Source organism: Lycium barbarum, chromosome 10 (assembly GCF_019175385.1).
Source record: "Lycium barbarum isolate Lr01 chromosome 10, ASM1917538v2, whole genome shotgun sequence".
In the NCBI taxonomy this organism is placed as follows: Eukaryota; Viridiplantae; Streptophyta; class Magnoliopsida; order Solanales; family Solanaceae; genus Lycium; species Lycium barbarum.
In genome coordinates this window covers 65274044-65292689 of record NC_083346.1, presented here as the reverse complement: position 1 = coordinate 65292689, position 18646 = coordinate 65274044, and the positions used below count along the sequence as shown (strand labels likewise).

General features: G+C 40.2%; 1 long non-coding RNA gene and 1 pseudogene across 1 annotated transcript; one reads left to right on the top strand and one right to left on the bottom strand.

Moving 5' to 3' along the window:
• Positions 1-3687: 3687 nt before the first annotated feature.
• On the bottom strand, positions 3688-7236 carry LOC132615696 (uncharacterized). The gene is made up of 4 exons (XR_009572798.1): positions 6806-7236; positions 5958-6039; positions 5126-5177; positions 3688-4102 (listed from the first exon to the last, which is right to left on the bottom strand). It is a non-coding gene; the product is annotated as an uncharacterized LOC132615696 (long non-coding RNA).
• Positions 7237-7493: 257 nt separating this feature from the next.
• LOC132615695 (serine/threonine-protein kinase PCRK1-like) lies at positions 7494-10750 on the top strand (annotated as a pseudogene).
• The last annotated feature ends 7896 nt before the right edge of the window (positions 10751-18646 follow it).

Here is an 18646-nt window from a genome sequence, read left to right as displayed (position 1 = left end):
GATTCAGCAACTGGACGAACAGAAATCCCAGAATCTCCAGAATCCAACAAACGAACTCCGAGGCTAGCCAGCTGATGAATATCACGAACCAAATCTCTCTTATCAGATGGTACACCAGCCAGACTGCCTACGGACTTGCGGCTAAGCGCATCAGCTACCACATTAGCTTTCCCTGGATGGTACAGAATACCAACGTCGTAATCCTTTAGTAGCTCAAGCCATCTCCGCTGCCGCAAATTTAGTTCCTTCTGTTTAAAAATATACTGGAGACTCTTATGGTCCGTATAGATATCAACATGGACCCCATATAAATAATGCCGCCAAATCTTCAAAGCATGAATTACCGCGGCCAACTCAAGATCATGAGTGGGATAATTCTTCTCGTGCGGTCTGAGGTGCCGGGAAGCATAGGCTATAACTCTACCGTGTTGCATCAATACACAACCTATCCCAATACCAGAGGCGTCACAATAGACAACATACCCGTCGGATCCCTCTGGAAGAGCCAAAACTGGTGCTGTAACCAATCTTTCCTTCAGCATCTGAAAGTTGCGCTCGCAGGCATCGGTCCACTGAAATTTTGCTGCTTTCTGGGTAAGCTTCGTCAGTGGTGCTACAATAGAAGAAAAATCCTCCATGAACCTGCGATAATACCCGGCCAATCCCAGAAAACTGCGCAGCTCTGTCGGTGTAGTAGGCCTGGGCCAATTCTATACAGCCTCAATCTTCTGCGTATCGACCCGAATACCATCTGCACCGACAATATGGCCCAAGAATGCCACAGAAGTTAACCAGAATTCACATTTAGAGAATTTAGCATATAACTTCTGCTGACGGAGAATGCCAAGTACCGTCCTCAAATGATCTGAATGCTCCTCAGCTGATCGCGAGTAAATCAGGATGTCATCAATAAATACAATAACAAACATGTCCAGAAAAGGCTGAAATACCCGATTCATCAGATCCATAAATACCGCTGGAGCAATAGTCAGCCCGAAAGACATAACTCTGAACTCATAATGCCCGTACCGGGTCCTGAAAGCAGTCTTCGGGATATCTGAATCCCGCACTCGCACCTGATGATAACCTGAGCACAGATCTATCTTTGAAAAATGTTTAGCACCCTGCAGCTGATCAAACAAATCATCAATCCGGGGAAGGGGATATTTATTCTTTACAGTCACCCTATTCAGCTGCCGGTAGTCGATGCACATGCTCAGTGACCCATCTTTCTTTCTCACAAATAATACCGGCGCTCCCCAGGGTGATGTGCTGGGTCTAATAAAGCCCTTATCCAACAAATCTTTCAGCTGCTCCTTCAACTCCTTAAATTCAGCCGGTGCCATCCTATACGGAGGAATAGATATAGGCTGCGTGTCTGGCAACAACTCTATAGTAAAATCAATCTCCCGCTCAGGCGGAAGGCCAGGAAGCTCGTCAGGAAATACATCTGGGAATTCATTAACGACCGGAACAAACTGAAGGGTAGGTGTCTCAGCTGCAGTATCGTGCACACGAACCAAATGGTAGATATAACCCTTCTGGATCATCTTCTTAGCCTTGAGGTATGAAATAAACTTACCCCTCGGCGATGCTGTAGATCCGAACCACTCTATAACTGGTTCCCCTGGAAACTGAAAACGGACTACCTTTCTCTGGCAGTCGACATTAGCATAACAGGAAGACAACCAGTCCATACCCATAATGACATCAAACTCAAGCATGTCTAACTCTATCAAATCATCTTTAGTGCAACGATCATAAATAGTCACAGAACAATCCCTATAGATCTGTCTTGCTATAACAAAATCCCCAACTGGCGTAGCTACCTCAAATGGCTCTATAGGCTCAGACACTATCCCAATTTTACTAGCAACGAGCGGTGAAATATATGATAAAGTAGAGCCAGGGTCAATCAATGCATATACAGATCTGGAGAAAACCAGTAGTGTACCTGTGACGACGTTTGGCGAAGCCTCCTGATCCTGGCGGCTGGCCAAAGCATATATGCGGTTCGAGGGACCGCTAGAACCTGAAACGCCACCGCGGCCTCGACCGCGGCCTGCCGGTGCCGGCATACCTCGCCCTCCAGGGCGTGCAACAGATGGAGCAGATGATGAACCGGCGGCTGACCCCGTCGGCTGAGCCACGCTACCAGAACCGCTCGCCAACGGACAATCTCTCATAAAATGGCCCTGACCACCACACGAAAAAACAAGCTCCAGTAGCTCGATAGCACTCCCCAGGATGAGACTTCCCGCAATGAGAACAACGGGGCCTGGGTGGTCTGGCCTGGCTGGGGCCTCTAGACACCTGTGAACCTGCCGCCCTGGAGCTCTGACCAGCCCAAGACGGTCCTGCACTATCAAATCTCCGGCTGCCTGACTGAGTACTCCGGCTGGACGGAGGAAGCTGTCTGCCTGACTGCTGCTGCTGAGGCTGTCCGCCCCGAAAATCTCGGGAATATCCCGCGGACCTAGCCCTCTTGGGCGGCCTCCTATCCCGATCTCTACCCGAATGATCAGACCTGTGACGGTCCTCCATACCCATCGCATAGGCCTGAAGTCGGGCAATGTCCATATCTGTCTGCAATGACACTGCCATACAACCGTCGATCAAATACCGATCCAATCCCATAACATATCTGTGCATCCGATCGGACATATCTACTACTACGGCCGGTGCATATCGGGCCAGAGAATCAAACTCAAGATTATACTCGCGAACACTCCGACCCCTCTGCTGCAGATGTAAGAATCGGTCAGCCCGCGCCCGCCGTAACTCTGGGGGCAGAAAGTGGCGGGTGAAAGCAGTCACAAACTGATCCCACGTAGCTGGAGGAGCACCCTCACCCCTGGATAACTCCCAAGTCTCGTACCAGTGAGCCGCAACATCCCGAAGTCTATGCGAGGCCAACTCGACTGACTCGGTCTCTGAAGCCCTGACCAAGTCTAGTGAGCGCCGCATCCCCCGAATAAAGTCATGGGGGTCCTCGTCGGGCTTAGACCCGAAAAACTCTGGAGGGCCACATAATAAGAACTCCCGAACTCTCAGGCTGTCCCGCCTGTCATCATCATCATCGTCCCTCCGCCCGCGTCGGCGAGCCTGTCCTGCCACCAGTGTAGTCAGCAACTGTACAGCCTCCCTCAGGGTCCTATCCTCCGCCCCTGGCTGAGGAGCTGGAGTCTCAGGAGCGGGTACACGGACCTCTGGAGCTGCTGAAGGTCCTGCTCCAGGCTGTACTAGTGGGGGTGTAGCAGACCCCTCAGAATGAGGCACAACCTCAGGCAAATCATAAACACGAGCCCGGGTAGATCGCTGTGCCTGACTAGTCTCTCCCATCCTCGCTTTGCCCTTCTGGGCCGCCGTTGCCTTCTTCGGAGGCATCACTACAAACACAAGAACGGGTCAGATCAAAATCATCCTAATAGCACAGCTCTATCGCCCGATCTAAGATTCCAAAGAAAGTAACATCCTAAATGCCCTGTAGTTCCCTGTTAATAGATGTGGTGCACAACACATCGATAAACAAGAATCTACGAGACACGGCCTGTAGACATTTCGAGGACAGACTGCTCTGATACCACTTTTGTCACGACCCATCCCCGTGGGCCGCGACTGGCACCCTACCTGGGTACCCAGACCAAATCGCACATTCATTTACCGAATCCAAACTTATTTCAAAATTTCATAAAAGTCATATCAACATAATTTATATCAAAATATGTCTTAAGCGGTCGCACATATCAAAATATCATATCGAATCTGAAAGGAGCGGCGGAATAGACATCGCCGGTCATAAGTGCAAATATAAGCATAAGGGTCATTTAGGGCCATCATAACAAACGGACCGCTTTAAGACCAAATATCAAAGTCAAACAAACACATATAGGACCCTCGCCCCACAAACATGACTACATGCCTCTACGAATCCAAAACAAGACATATGGCGAGACAGGGCCCCGCCGTACCCAAATAGTCAAATGTACAAAATATACATAGCAAAAGATGTCTGTACCAGAAGTGGACTCCGGATCGAGGAGGAGTACTCCGAAATAGCAGAAAAGTGAAGCCTATGGTGGAGGATCACCAATGTCTGTACCTGCGGGCATGAAACGCAGCCCCCGAAGAGAGGGGGTCAGTACGAAATATGTACTGAGTATGTAAAGCACGGAGTACAGAAATATGGGCCAAAACTGAAAGCAAACCGGATATCAAAGAGAAGTACAAATCAGTATGTCAAAATTCGTATCAAAATCATATACATATACATAATGCAAACGAAATCATGCAAAGCTCAAGAACGTGGTCACCACTCCGACGCTGGTGCCACACACAACATAACACCGGAAGGTTTCAAATCTCCGTACATCCCCGAACACATACATATGGGAGCGTATCACATCACCAGCCATATCACAGCATAACTCCAAACGGAACCCAGCCCTACGGCGAGGCCTCGGGAACCGTAACACAGCATACGACCGAATTATCATAGGGCGCACGAATCATAACCGGCCCGGGAACCGGTGAACGAAGTCATAATAAGGCACGAGCGGAGTCGTGAGCGAACAAATGCAAATCATATTTTAAAATAGCCTTTCAAAACTTACTAATTTCATAAGTCATTTCATAGACCAAAATAGACAAATGATTACTTGATACGGAACTTTAATTCACGAAATGTTTCCAAAGCGGTACGTATGGCTCAAACGGAACTTAACATATCATAGTAGTCAAAACATATTTCATAGAGGGAAGTTTCAAAGTCGAAGATCTCATATCGAAGTTCATCCAAAAAAAAAAGAGCCCGATAGGACAAATAGGGCGTCTCGGGGTTAGCGGGCCCACCTCGGGTCAAATCGAGGTGGCGGACACAATTTACGAACATTTAGAGGCTAACAGATCATACATAATGATTTCAAAGTGACCCGATCACATTTCCATAGGTTTCGGACATTTAGTTGCATTCTAGCCAAAATAGAGCCTTTAGGCTTCAATTGAATTGAATGAATAGTAGCCGTTTTGTAGATCGGGTTTCGAGGAGCAAAATTGCTCCGAAGGTTCCAATATTCACCTAACATACTAAGACATGCCAAACGAAGAAGTGGGAAGCTTTACATACCTTATAGACGTCTTATGCTCTCCCTAAAATCAAATCCCGTTTCGTCCGGAATCTGCAAATGGTCAAAGTTACCAATTAGAGATCCTTAGGCTTAAGAATTCCATTAACTTCATTTTTGTCTGCCGAAATTTCGGCAGCATTTCCCCTATATATCTAACACCCCCGAGACTTAGCTCGGCTCAAAATATATCAACAACAACAACCCAAACATCATCAAACAACATAAACCATAATCAAACCATTCTAACTTCAAAATTCTACCTTATTACATAAGTTGGCAACTCTTCATTCAAACTTCAAAATTCCAAATCTATATCGACATTATTGTATTCATTCACTCATTCAAGATTATTCAATCACATCCCAAATATGTTCCAAACCATATACAAAATTTCCCGAAGTTCATTACTTTCCATATTTCACCCAAAGCATCCGAAAATTACGACGAACATTCTAACTTGCATTGTTTCATTCCAAACTCATTAACATCAACCATAAGTCATATTTAAGGCCTTAATATCATGGATATACAATGATATACACAAATATACCAAAGGTATATACTCTCCCATAAAGTTCCGAAATCGTTTCCCAACACCAATTCAATTCGTTAGACATTCATTTACGTTATAAAGGTCACAACGACGCAACTAACGAACTAACAAATCCATTCCACCTTGCCTTACACACTATATAGCTCACGGCTAGCATACCAAACACACATACACAGACGGCTTCATACACATACATCAAAACTACGAAATTCTCGTCTATTATCAATCCTTAACACATTCATATCAATTCCATAACATTAGAGGGGCAAAATTCATACCTTTTCTTGAATTTCCGACTCGTCGCAAACGCGCACCTTCCGCCAAACTAATTGTACCCCGTCGGAGAGCGTCTTGAGTAATCTACAATTATGGAAAGAACAAGACTTTTAAGCCTCAAACAAAAGCTAGGAATTTTTTTTTTTGAATGGGAAAAGGGGTTCGGCCGAGAGCCCTTTCAAGGGTGTTCTTCAATTTTCATTTTTTTTTTTTTTTTGTTCTTGATAAGTCCAAATGATGACTTGATATATATCCATCTATAGGTCATATGTAAATCACATGACCATTAAAAATGGGTCTTGGGCCATGCCAATGGCCGGCCACCCCATCAAACTTTGGGCCTCAATTCTTTTTTTTTTTTGTCCAATTCTTGGCCCAATTCATAAAAGTCCCGTTTTGTAATTCCCGAAACTAATTTCCGAAATTCCAAATTTACCCTCGGCCTTCCCCAATGACTTAGCACCAATAGTTTCATAACCAACATAGTCATATTATCTAGAATCAAAATATTTCCTTATAACACACAAGTCTTATTCATTTTTCTCGATTTCCAAATATGCGAAAACACGGGACATAACAAGAGTGGAAACTGAAAACAACCACCAATATGGCATCATGCAGATGCAGATAGAATATCCAACAAGAACCTATAGTTCTAAAATTAATTTTAGAGTGAATTGAAATTTGTAAATCAAGTGTTTTCCTAAATCTTTTCTTTCAAAAATAGAAATATCGAAGATTATACTTCAGAAAATCGTGATAGGTGTACTTTTATCTGTCGTTGAGAAATTATTCTTTTTAATATACCTCTTCAAGCATTTTTACTCTGAATCAGTATAAAAAGCAGTACCTTGGACAATCTAACATACTCATTTCTTTCTGCAGCTGCATCTTCTTTAGGAGAGAGCAACAGAATGGAATTCCGTCTGTAGAATACATTTATCGAATTTTATTTTATAAATTCTTCGAACCTTGATCATTAGTAGTTCCAAATCCTTCCAATCAGTCACGCAATTTGATCTTTGACAAGTTAATGACTGGACTTATACAAAAGGAAAGCTTTTCTCCTTTTTAAGAGCTTACTGATTGGAACTAAAGGCAAGGATAGAGTGAAAGTTGAGTAATAAACAGTAAATTACCAAACTCAATACAACATAATAATCACCAGCAATTTCCTCATATAAGCAACTTTAAGTCTCCCTAAACCTCTCTTTCTTTCAGAACCCATTCAGCTCCAATTCAGATTATTAAAATTATTAGCCAAAATTGGCCATTTGCTTCTTGGAGAGAAATACTGAACACTACAAAAGAAAATGGAAAAGGAAGAGAGGAAAGCAGGTGGGCAGTACACGTGGTTTACTGAGAAGAAGTGTAGTACACGTGTTAACACCCCACGATATTGGTAACTTTCTGCACACGTGTTTGTACCTTTAGTATTATTATATTGCAGAACAGAGTATAATCTTTTCAAGCTGCGTTCGCACACTTGCTGTTCACTTCTAAATAGGAGTAAAATGTTGATATTAATTATAACAAATTTAAAATGACAACCAAATTTTGTATAAACCTATACCTATTTCTTAGATAGATCATTTGTCTTTATATTTGTGTCCAAACGTGGCTTAGCTCTCTGTCACCTAAAATAATTGAAAACGAAATGAATCATCTATTAACAATATCCTCTGATTTTCAAAGCACCCGAATCATTATCTTTTCTCAATAAAATCAAACACTCTTTTTTTATTTTCATTTTATTTAATTCTTTCTTTCTCTTTTATTGTTTTTCCAAATCTCCATTTTTATTTACCTAAGGGATTTTAGGTTGGTGAACTGAAATCTAGCTGCCAAGAGTTGACTTCCTTAGATCATGGGATGCTCGTTGCTTACTTGTATTCTTGATTTCCTCTTATTTCCTTAAAAAAATTCTTCTTTAAAATTAGTTCATCATTAAGCCTTTTCTGAAGTTTAGCTCAACTCTCATTGTTAGCCCAATCATTCTCCATTGTCCCTAAAGGTAAATATACCTCTTCTTCTATTTTCTTTTTCATTTTTTCTTGATCATCACCATTTCAAAGGTGATCGTCGAAATTGCCACTCTACCTTTTTTCTTCTAATTCTTTGTTTCTCCTTTATGTTTCCCTTTTTAACATTCCTTTTTAATTCATTAAATTATGGTTAGTATATTTAAAATGTGATATTTCTACCCTGCTACCCTGTTCTTTGAATTAAAGCTTCCTTAATGGGTTTATAGGATATGGAAATTTGATGAACTTTATAGTTTCCTCTATATTATTATTTTTTAAAAATATTTTTTTTAAAAAAAAATTTGCACTCCGTGTCTTTTATGATTTCCAAGCTAGTGAAATTTACGAAGGTGTTGGTACTTCAAAAATTGAGAGATATTTTCTTCTATATAGCACTCCATATTCAATCTGTATTGGTGTTATTTGGTTTCCAAGGCTAACTAAAAGAAGGAACAAATTTTTAGTGTCTTTGAAGCTAATCAGCACAATAATAATGAAGTAAAGTAGTATTTCTTTTAGGAACTTCAAAAGCTAATTAATTACTCATTTCTGAGGATGCTAGTCGATTTGAATTTTTGCAAAGAAATAATTGCATATGCATACATATATTCTTTGGTTGGATAGTGACATATGTAGGCAGGTTCGTGTTGTTGAAGGGCTATGAAGTGTTTCCAGTTCTCAAAGAATAACGATGAGAACAAGACTACAAAGTCCACATCAGGGCAGTCTTGTGCCTCTGTTTCAACAGATGTTGAGCTGAAAGGATCCACTACTTCTTTGTCATCAGACATTAGCATGGAGTCCTTATCGTTTTCATGCTTGTCACATAAAAGGCCCTGCAACCTTAGAGTCTTCACAGTTGAAGAGTTGAAGACCGCCACCAGGAATTTTAGCCGATCCCTCATGATTGGAGAAGGCGGTTTTGGAGGTGTATACAGGGGGGTTTAAGGGACACGACTGATATCGTTGTTAAACAACTCAGCCAGAGAGGATTGCAGGCTAGTTTCATTTTTAGTGATATAACAATAATCACTTGATCGTTGCAAAATATTTTATGATTTTGAAGTCAGTTAGATGGTTTTTATTAAATTGAGTTTGGCTTGTGATTTAGGGGCATAAGGGATGGGTGACTGAATTGAACGTCTTGGGTGTCGTTGAGCATCCAAATCATGCAAAACTCATGGGCTATAATGCACGGGATGATGAGCGAGGAATACAGCGTCTATTGGTATATGAGTTCTTGCCCAATAGAAGTATGCATGATCATTTAATGAGTCATTTTATTTCACCTTTGCCATGGGAAACAAGATTAAATATCGCCCGTGATGCTGCTCGAGGCTTGGCTTACCTTCACGAGGGAATGGACTTTCAGGTGATTCACTTTTCCCTCTTTACACTTTTCAACCTCAAAATGATACATTCGTCTTATCTTCATTTTTATATGCATGTTGTTTGGTGCAGATTATCTTTAGAGATTTCAAATCATCTAACATTCTCTTGGATGAGAAATGGAATGCAAAGCTTTCCGATTTTGGCTTGGCCAGATTAGGCCCTTCTGATGGATTAAGCCATGTCTCAATAGCGGTACGCCTAAGAGCTCCATTTAATTAATCATCTTTACATGTGTTCAAAGTACTTAGATGAGTTAAGATAGTACACATTCATGTGTTTGACAGTGTACTACTGTTCCACACCCTCCGCCCCGCTTAAAGCCACATTTTTGATGGTCTATCTCACAAATATTTAGAGTGATATTTCTACCTCAGTATATCAAAATTAGAAAGTATTTATTGCTAATTGTAAAGCACTATGAAAATACTCGTATTAAACAATCAAACTTTAGTTGCTTAAACTAATTATATTTAAAGTAATTTAATTTAGGACATGGAATATCTCAAAATATGTCAAAGATGTTGGATTTTTCTTTTAAAGCGCCATCACTATGTGAAATATCCTATTTTGTAAAACATAATTGATCAAATAACTTGGTGATTAATGTGCTTGATTTCATTAGGTGGTGGGAACTGTCGGATATGCTGCTCCAGAATATATACAGACTGGGCGCCTAACATCCAAGAGTGATGTATGGAGCTATGGAGTGTTTCTATATGAACTCATTACTGGCAGACATCCCTTGGACAAAAATAAACCAAAAAACGAGCAGAAACTTCTGGAATGGGCGAGACCGTATCTTTCAGACCTGAAGAAGTTTGAACTAATTTTGGATCCTCGACTGGATGGGAACTATTCCCTTAAATCTGCTCAGAAGTTAGCTGCCATAGCTAATAGGTGTCTAGATAAACACCTGAGAAATCGTCCTAAAATGAGTGAGGCCTTAGAGATGGTGAATCGGGTCGTGGAGGAAACTGAAGCAAAAAGTCCAGGGATCCCTATAGAAGAAAGTTCAGCCCATAACGTCGCGGATGAGAAGTTCAGAGTCCGGTGTCTAAATGCGAACAGAAGGTTGGTGGAACACATTCCTAGAGAAAACAAGTTACTGGTATGGGAATTGTGGAAGCCTAAGCTTGTCAGTTCCAATTAAGCGGCTGAATGAAACTAAAGGAAGATGAGTGGATCTGCCTTCCTCGTCAATGAAGCATTGCTACTTCTGGTTTTCTTGTGCAAATGACTCTAATTGTAAAAATGTCTTTATTTTGAACGTTTGACTAAAGCGGCCAAAGCTTCCAACTAGAGGGAAGATTGGTTTTATGGCTCATTTCAAATGTTCTTTTAGGAAATCGGTAAACAAAACACAAGAGATATTTGTAGAAGTAATTTTTCTATTCAAATTATAACTGGTCATAAGGAGATCATTTCTTCCCAACAATAAGGAAAGTATAATGAACATAGTAAATACCCAAACCGCAATGACCAAATATAAAGGAAAATTCACCTGTCATAGTTAACTCTAAGAGTTATTTATGGGTAATAACTACCTTTTAATTTAGTTACTTCTCATAAGTATAATGAATTTTTTATTCACCAATCATAGTTATACCAAATACATATAGTTATTCCACTGTACCACTCTTTTCCCTCAACCCTCTCTCTCTCTCCTTTTTCCCTCTCTCTTCTCCCTCGACCAGCCACTGTCCAACACCGTTGCCGCTATCAACCACTCCATCTCCCTCCTCGTTTTGGTTCTTCACTGTCACAGAAGAGAGAGATAGATGGAGACATCAAAAACAGAAGAAGAAAAAGCGAGTAGTAGCATCAGAGAAATCGTCGCCGGTCATCTTCTCCGGAGGAGGTCTACCGGACCCCAACCAAACAGCCGCCTCTCTCTCTTCCTTTCTCTCATCTCTACACATCACCACACTCTGTCATCTCCGTAAATCACCACCGTCGAACTAGGCCCATCACCACCCACTACCAAACTACTACCCCCTTCACCGCGAATCACCCTTAAACACCGTCGCCACCCACTGTCAGATCCATATCTGAAATTATGAAGTTGAGATCAATCCATTACTGGATTTAATACAATGTATCCTTTATATACCAAATCATGAATTTTTCAGTGTATTTATATACAATGCATGAAATACAATGTATCCTTTGAGTGTAAATTCTTCATTTTCTTAATGTATACATTATTCAACAAGGTCGCACTTGTATAATCTCCGGTGGAGTTGTTGCAGATATGTATGAATACAGTGTATCTAATATTTTTTTTTGACTAAATACAGTATATTTTTAAAAGGATTTGAATGCATTCTTAATTTATTTGAGTGTAAATACATTCAAATACAGTCGAATATAAAAAAAAATTGAGTGTAAATACATTCAAATATAGTCGAATACATTTTCATTAATTAAAAGGATTTCTGAGTGTAAATACAATCAAATAGAGTTGAATACAGTCAACTTTGCGACGCCTGTGGCGGCCTTGCTGATCGGAGCTCGAATACATTCAAATACAATCAAAACAAAAGGATATATAAATACACTAAAATACACAGTTTCGTCGTGTATTTAAATGCAATGGAATACAATCATTTCGAATACACATGTATTCACAGAAATTAAGGTTCCATGTACTCAAATACAGTCAAATACATGTGAAATCATAAAAGGTTGGATATAAGTGAACAGTGGATTCAAATACACGCGAATCGCCTAAACGTAGCTACGAACCATAAATAAGTAAAAGGTAGTTACTATTCGTTAAGAGCTCCTAAAATGTAGTTATTTGTTTAAGTTTCCCAAATATAAAATGATTAACACAAAATCTATGATTCTCATAGAAAAGGATGCAACGGTTTGCAACTCGCAAGATGATGTGATATAACCCTTTTAACATTAATCTCCTGCAATATACTCTCAATTATCAACAATGGAAGCAAAAACAAAACAATAACGTAATCCAAAATAAACCAGAAGGGTAGATTTATAAATAACTAAAAAAGTCTATAATTTAACCAGGAACAATATAAAACCCAACAACTGCGGAAGGCTGTGGTTTCAATATGATGGTCTACTTGCTAAACAAGTGATCACAATTTATGCTTATTTGGCTTCATGGCACCGAAATTACAATATTAAAGATTACAATGTCCCAAAGAGATGTATTTGGAATAAAAAGGGTAGCTCCACATCTCGCAACAACGAGTTGAAAACTGAAATCTCCATTCCCGTTAGTTTGTGAAAGCTCATGCCATGTCAATTACCTTATAAATGATCTCACTATACAGAGATAAAGTCCAGCAATCTTTTACCTTCATCGGTCAGCTCTATATTGTGGATCTTGGGGGGGGGGGGGGGGGGGGGATTGTTCACCTGAACCCTAGACAAAAAATTATGTTGTATATACATGAAAATTTTTCTGATTTGTATGTGTATATATTGATTTTAAATTTGTTGAACACAATGCTACAGTTTAGCTCAATGGTCTAGAGGGTTCAAAATTTGCATAAAGGTTAGAAGTTTTAAGAATAAAACACGGAGTGAGAACAACAAATTATGTACCTTTATGACGCAATAGAGATTGTCAAACTCACCACAGAAAAAATTACCCCAAGTCGAACTTCGATTCACTAGCAAATGAAGTTTAATCCGTGAACTAGATGTCTTTTCTCTTCGTGTGTTTATGGGAGAAAAATAATCAGAGAAAACAAAATTTCTCTATTGAAGAAAAGAAGAAGATATCTCTCTGCAAAAAAGAGAAAATAGTTCTTTTTTCCAGTCTTAAAGAAAAGAACCATTTAATCCCTTTAAAAATTGATTTATGGATGTTTTGTTTTTGAAATCAGTAACTTCCCATAACTTCTCTGATATGACCCTACTAGGCACACTTTGCTTGAAGTCTCACATTAAAGACCAAGGCATGGAACTCCAATCCATGAAAGCTAGGAGGATGACCAAAGGAGCATTGGAGACCCATGGAGAGGCACACAAGCCCCATAAACAAGAAGCTTGGAGACGAATGAAAGAAGAAGCTACAAGAAAGAAGGCCAACACTCAAGTGGCTAGAGTCGCAAAGGGATAGAAATGCAAATGTGGCTAGACGTGCAAAGAAGGTCCATAGATGCAAAAGGGTCACAATTGCAGGCTTGCGGATTGGATGATGGCTATATGTGCAAGAGGATCCTTTTTCGGATTTCAAGCCAACATCCAACTAGTCAATCAAAGCCCTTGCCTCATTAATGACGTTCATGTAATAACTAGCCTAGCTCTTAAATCTCTTAGTATAAATACTAGACTTATGTTATTTTCATATTTAGGTTATGTTGAATGAAGAAACTCTTATGAGAGGTTGTAGTTGATAGTTTTAGATTAATATAGATTGTTTGGTTGGTTAACCAAGTGTTTGTTCCTAGTTGTGAAGTGAATTACTTATTTCAATCGAATTCAATGTTGATCATTTGTGGATTCATTTGAGTCGTTTGTTGATTCGAATTGCTTAGGTTCTAAGGCTTGTAAATCCGATTGGAAGGGTTAGGGTTTGATATACCCTTTTTTGTCCATAGATTTCTTACTCTTGGGTCAAGTATCTATCCTCTATCCCCTTTAATCCCCAATTCTTCATCTATCTTTTTGTTTTCCTTTATTTTTGTTTAATTCTTAGATTTTCCTTAGATTGAATCTTATCATTTGGTATCAGAGCATAGGCTAAGAGATTGTTCCTACAATTTCTAATTCTAGGCTCAAAATCTAAAAATCACATAAAAAGATGAAAATCCAAAAAAAATCGAAAATTGTTCTTGTGATTTGATTTTGCTATTTCTGAAGTTAGATTCGAGTTTACCAAGTTGGAAAACATCTAAATCCGAAGTTTGAAGTTGTTTGGGTGGGTTTTGAAGTTTTCACAATTGAAGCTTTATCAAAGCTTGAAGAACTCAAAAGTGGTTTAGTGATTGAGAAGCAATTGAGGCAAATTGAAAATTAGGCTTTGTTCTCCAAGTGATAAGGAGCTTAGATCTGAAAATTGGAGCAAAAACAAGTTGATTTGGTCCTAGATTGCATTTGGGTGTTCTTGGTGTTCTTAAGAACATTCATATCTTCATAGTGGAGAAGAAGACCAAAGAAGAGGGTTTGATCCAAAGGTTTTTCCAAGGACAAGTGTAAAGTTGTTTGTTCGGCCAAAAAGGGTAAGTCCAAAGTTGTGTGGGGCCTAAGACGTCATCGGATCAAAGAAAATTCAGCCCAAATTTCGAGGAGAACGAGTTCAATATAAAATCCCTGAAGCCACTATATGGTCCCACATACGAACCGTATAAATTTTATGGTCCATAAAATTGGAGGCCCAAAAGTTACAATCTATCAGTGATTTACGGTGGGAAAAATACGGACTGTAAAAATTTTACGGCCCGTGGATTTTGGTCCGTAAATTTGGTACCAAATTTTTGAGTTTCTATCCCTATTCTACGGTCACCTTTTACGGTCCCTCAATTATATACGGACCGTATAAATTCCACAACCCAATTCGTAAATTTGAGGTACATTTTCAATTCAAAATTTTCATTTCATCTCAATTTATTTCTCAAAATTTCTTGAGCCTTGATTGTAAGTGATAGTATCCCTATTCCTTCGGTAGGGAACAAAAAAAAGGTATAGAATTTTAAAAAATTTCATTATTTCAAATTGATGCATTGGATCAATTGAGGCTTCAAGACCCCATTTTCAAATTATCACCTACCCGGGGCCGAAATTTCATTTATTTTCCGATTTTAGCATTTCAATTTCTCGTGTCTCTCAACTAGTAGCGATTTAGTAGTTGTTCCTACTTGTGTTTACTAGTTCTTGTGTCCGCATTTCTTTCGTGCTAATTTCTTTCAAGCTTTTCTTCGTTTTATTTCGTTGAAAACTTTATTGGCTCTCGTCATTTTTGCTTTGAGTCATCCGTCATTCATCTAAACAAAAATCCACTCCACCACAAAGGATAAGCAACGTGTGAATTTGATTGGGCGAGCGATTCATGAACAACTTCGAAAGAGCACGGAGTGTGGTAAGGTTGAGAGTTCAATACGAGTGAAGTGAGGCTTTTATTGCTAATCATGTTTACTAGTTTTGCAGGTCATCATGTCTAACCAAGGCGATAGGACGCAAGAGGTGGTAGATATATCATCTATAGCAAGTTCATTGGCTATGATTGTGAATCAAATCTCGGTCATGCAAGCGGGAATGGAAGAGATGAGAGGAGAGATGAATGGTGTGAATGGGAAGTTGAAGGGTATAGATGAACGGATGGTGAGTATTGAGAAAGTTCAAATGCAGGGTTCGGGTCGAATGGGCACTCCCCGTTCTCGGAATGAAAGTGATGGGGATAAAACAAAAGACACTACACCAACCATTACCCTGGGACAAGTCCATGCCTTGTACAATCCCAATACCACAACCACCTCCACCCCAAGAGCTCCACCACCCCAAACAACCAACCTTCTATCCCAAAACTCCACATTGCAAAACACCAATCGACAAACCTATCCCCAAGTTTACCAACACACCCCGAATGAGGCAATCCCTTAAGTAACCTTACAATAAACACCCCAAGCTCCACCCCAAGTCCAAACACAAGATCCCTTTCCTAACCAAAACCAATACCAACGCCACTACTAGTACCCCATGAATGAAGAGGAGTATGATGACTATCCACAAGGTAGGTGGTGGGATGATAACCGACAAGGAGGGAGGCGTGGAGGAATAAATAACCGAAGGAGGGGAGGAAGAGGAGGTTTTGAGAGATTTCCGATCCATGACCCTAGATTCCAAGGTCATGTAGACTTAGGAAGGGCCCAAGGTTATAAAGACCGGGGAAGATGGCAAGATAATGAGCAAAATTTGAACACCATCAAGGTGAAACTTCCTACGTTCCAAGGAGGTAGCAATCCGGAAGAGTTCCTTGAATGGAAATTGCAAAGTGAGCGCATCTTTCTCATGAACAATGTGTCCGAGGCCTTGAAGGCAAAGTATGCCCTCACTCAATTTGAGGGATACGCTTCTACTTGGTGGGAATCCAAGAAGTTACAAATATCTCAATAACACATCTATGATCTCCCAACTTGGAACGACTTGATTGAGCTCATGGAGACAAGATGGCTTCCACCCACATACCACCAAGATGTACTCAAAAGGTTGTACATGTTGAATCAAGGGTTGAAAAGTGTGGAAGCGTACTTTGATGAGTTTGAGGATTTGCGGATGAAGTCCAAGATAGAAAAGCATGAGGAGTACACTATTATAAGGTTTGTAGCCAACTTGAATCGAGACATCTCTAAACCGATGCGGCTCAAGACTTATAATAGTCTAGAAGAGGCATTCCATGATGCATCCAAGGTTGAAACGGATCTAAAAGAAGAGAGGTCCTACAAAGATAAAAGAAAATCATCTTCAACTTGGAACCAAGGGAAAGAGAAGTGAAAGTCTTCCACTTAGGAGAAGCCCTAGATCACTACTCCCACTCCTCAAGCTAAGTTTGATTACAAGGCTAGAGAAGATGAGCAAGGAAAATGAGGTAACAACGCTAAACCTAACTTCCCTAGCCCATCTACCATTCAATGTTTCAAATGCCAAGGTAGAGGACATATTGCAAGTGAGTGTCCCAACCGGAGGACTATCACTAGAGTGAGGGATGGGTATCGAACCGATGATGAAAATGAGGGCGGGGTTGGTCATGATAAGGAAGGAGAAAGTAGTAAGTGTGAGGGTGATTCCGAGGATGAATTTGAATTGAGATATGAGGAGGCTTTGAATCATGCTATTGTTGCTAGAAGGGCCATGGGAGCTCTAGCTAGGGAAGAGAGTGACCAACAGGAGAACTTGTTTCATGCTAGGTGTAAGATTTTGGACAAGGTTTGTTCCTTGATCATTGATAGTGGGAGTTGCACTAATGCAGTTAGCCAATTCTTGGTTGAAAGTATGAAATTCCCCACAAGAAAAGACCCTAGCCTCTACAAGCTTCAATGGTTCAATGAAAGTGGGGAAATGCGGGTGACCAAGCAAGCGATTATCCAATTGAGCATTGGAAGATATGAGGACGAAATCTTATGTGATGTGGTGCCAATGCAAGCGTGCCATATTTTGCTTGGAAGACCTAGGCAATTTGATGCGGATGTTCAACATAGTGGGTGGACCAACAAGTATTCTTTTGTGGTCAATGGTAAGAAGTATGTCCTTGCTCCATTGACTCCCCATGAAGTGCGTGAAGACTATAGAGTCATGAAAGAGCTACGTGAAAAGATGAAAAGGGAGGAAATGGTTGTGAGTGAAAAGGAGATCTTGGTTTCTCAAGGAGGACAAGGTTCGACCCAAGAGAAGAGTAAGAAGTGCATGGTCGCTAGAGGAATTTTAGGAGGAGAGGAAAGGTGTGGTGAAGAGAAGCACTTGGTGCCTAGTCAAGCTAACCCCTCTAACCTTTCTATTTCTTCTAGTTGTCTTGTTCCTTTTGTAGGTACTTATGTGGATGATCACCCCAAAGAGGACATGGACCCAAGTTTCCAAGTTCCTTTGGAGGGTGAAGTAATGATACCCTCTTCCAAAGAGGAAGGCCAATACAAGGAACTTGACCAAATTAACAAAGGTGATGTGCTTCAATAAAGAGGTAACAAAGCTAACCCTTCTACTTTAGCAAATGTGGATCACTTTGTGCTTAATGAACAATTGAGTAGAGGTAAAGTTTTGCCTTTTGTGAGAATTAGAGACCCTTTGTTAATTGATGATGCATTGGTGAAAAGTGCTTACACACTAGTTGCTCTTTTTGATGACTATATTGACTCTTCTTGCAAGAGTAAATTGTGTCCATCTAGTGATAGCACTTGTGCTGATATTGATCCTATTGAGAGTGAACTTGCTTATTTTGAATGTGATCTTGTGATTGAACCTACTCTCTTTAAGGATGATAACTTGCTTGATAGTAACATAGTGAATGATTGTGAAATGTATGGCTTTGTGATTGGGGATGTTGAATATGAAGCCCTTCTTGAGAATCACAAAGTCACTAATAACCACTATGGTATGATGATCCATTTCTTAGTGAGCAAAACCTCCTCTTGAGGGAATTTGACTTGATTGCTAAAATGAATTATCTTGAAAAGGACGGTAAAACTTGGCTACAAATTGCTAACAATATCTTATGTGATACCTTTCCTTATGACCTCTTTGCTCATGAAACCCTTTGTATGTTGTTGCTTAAGTTTATGATGGGTTTGCAAGAGGGGTGTGTAGTCTAT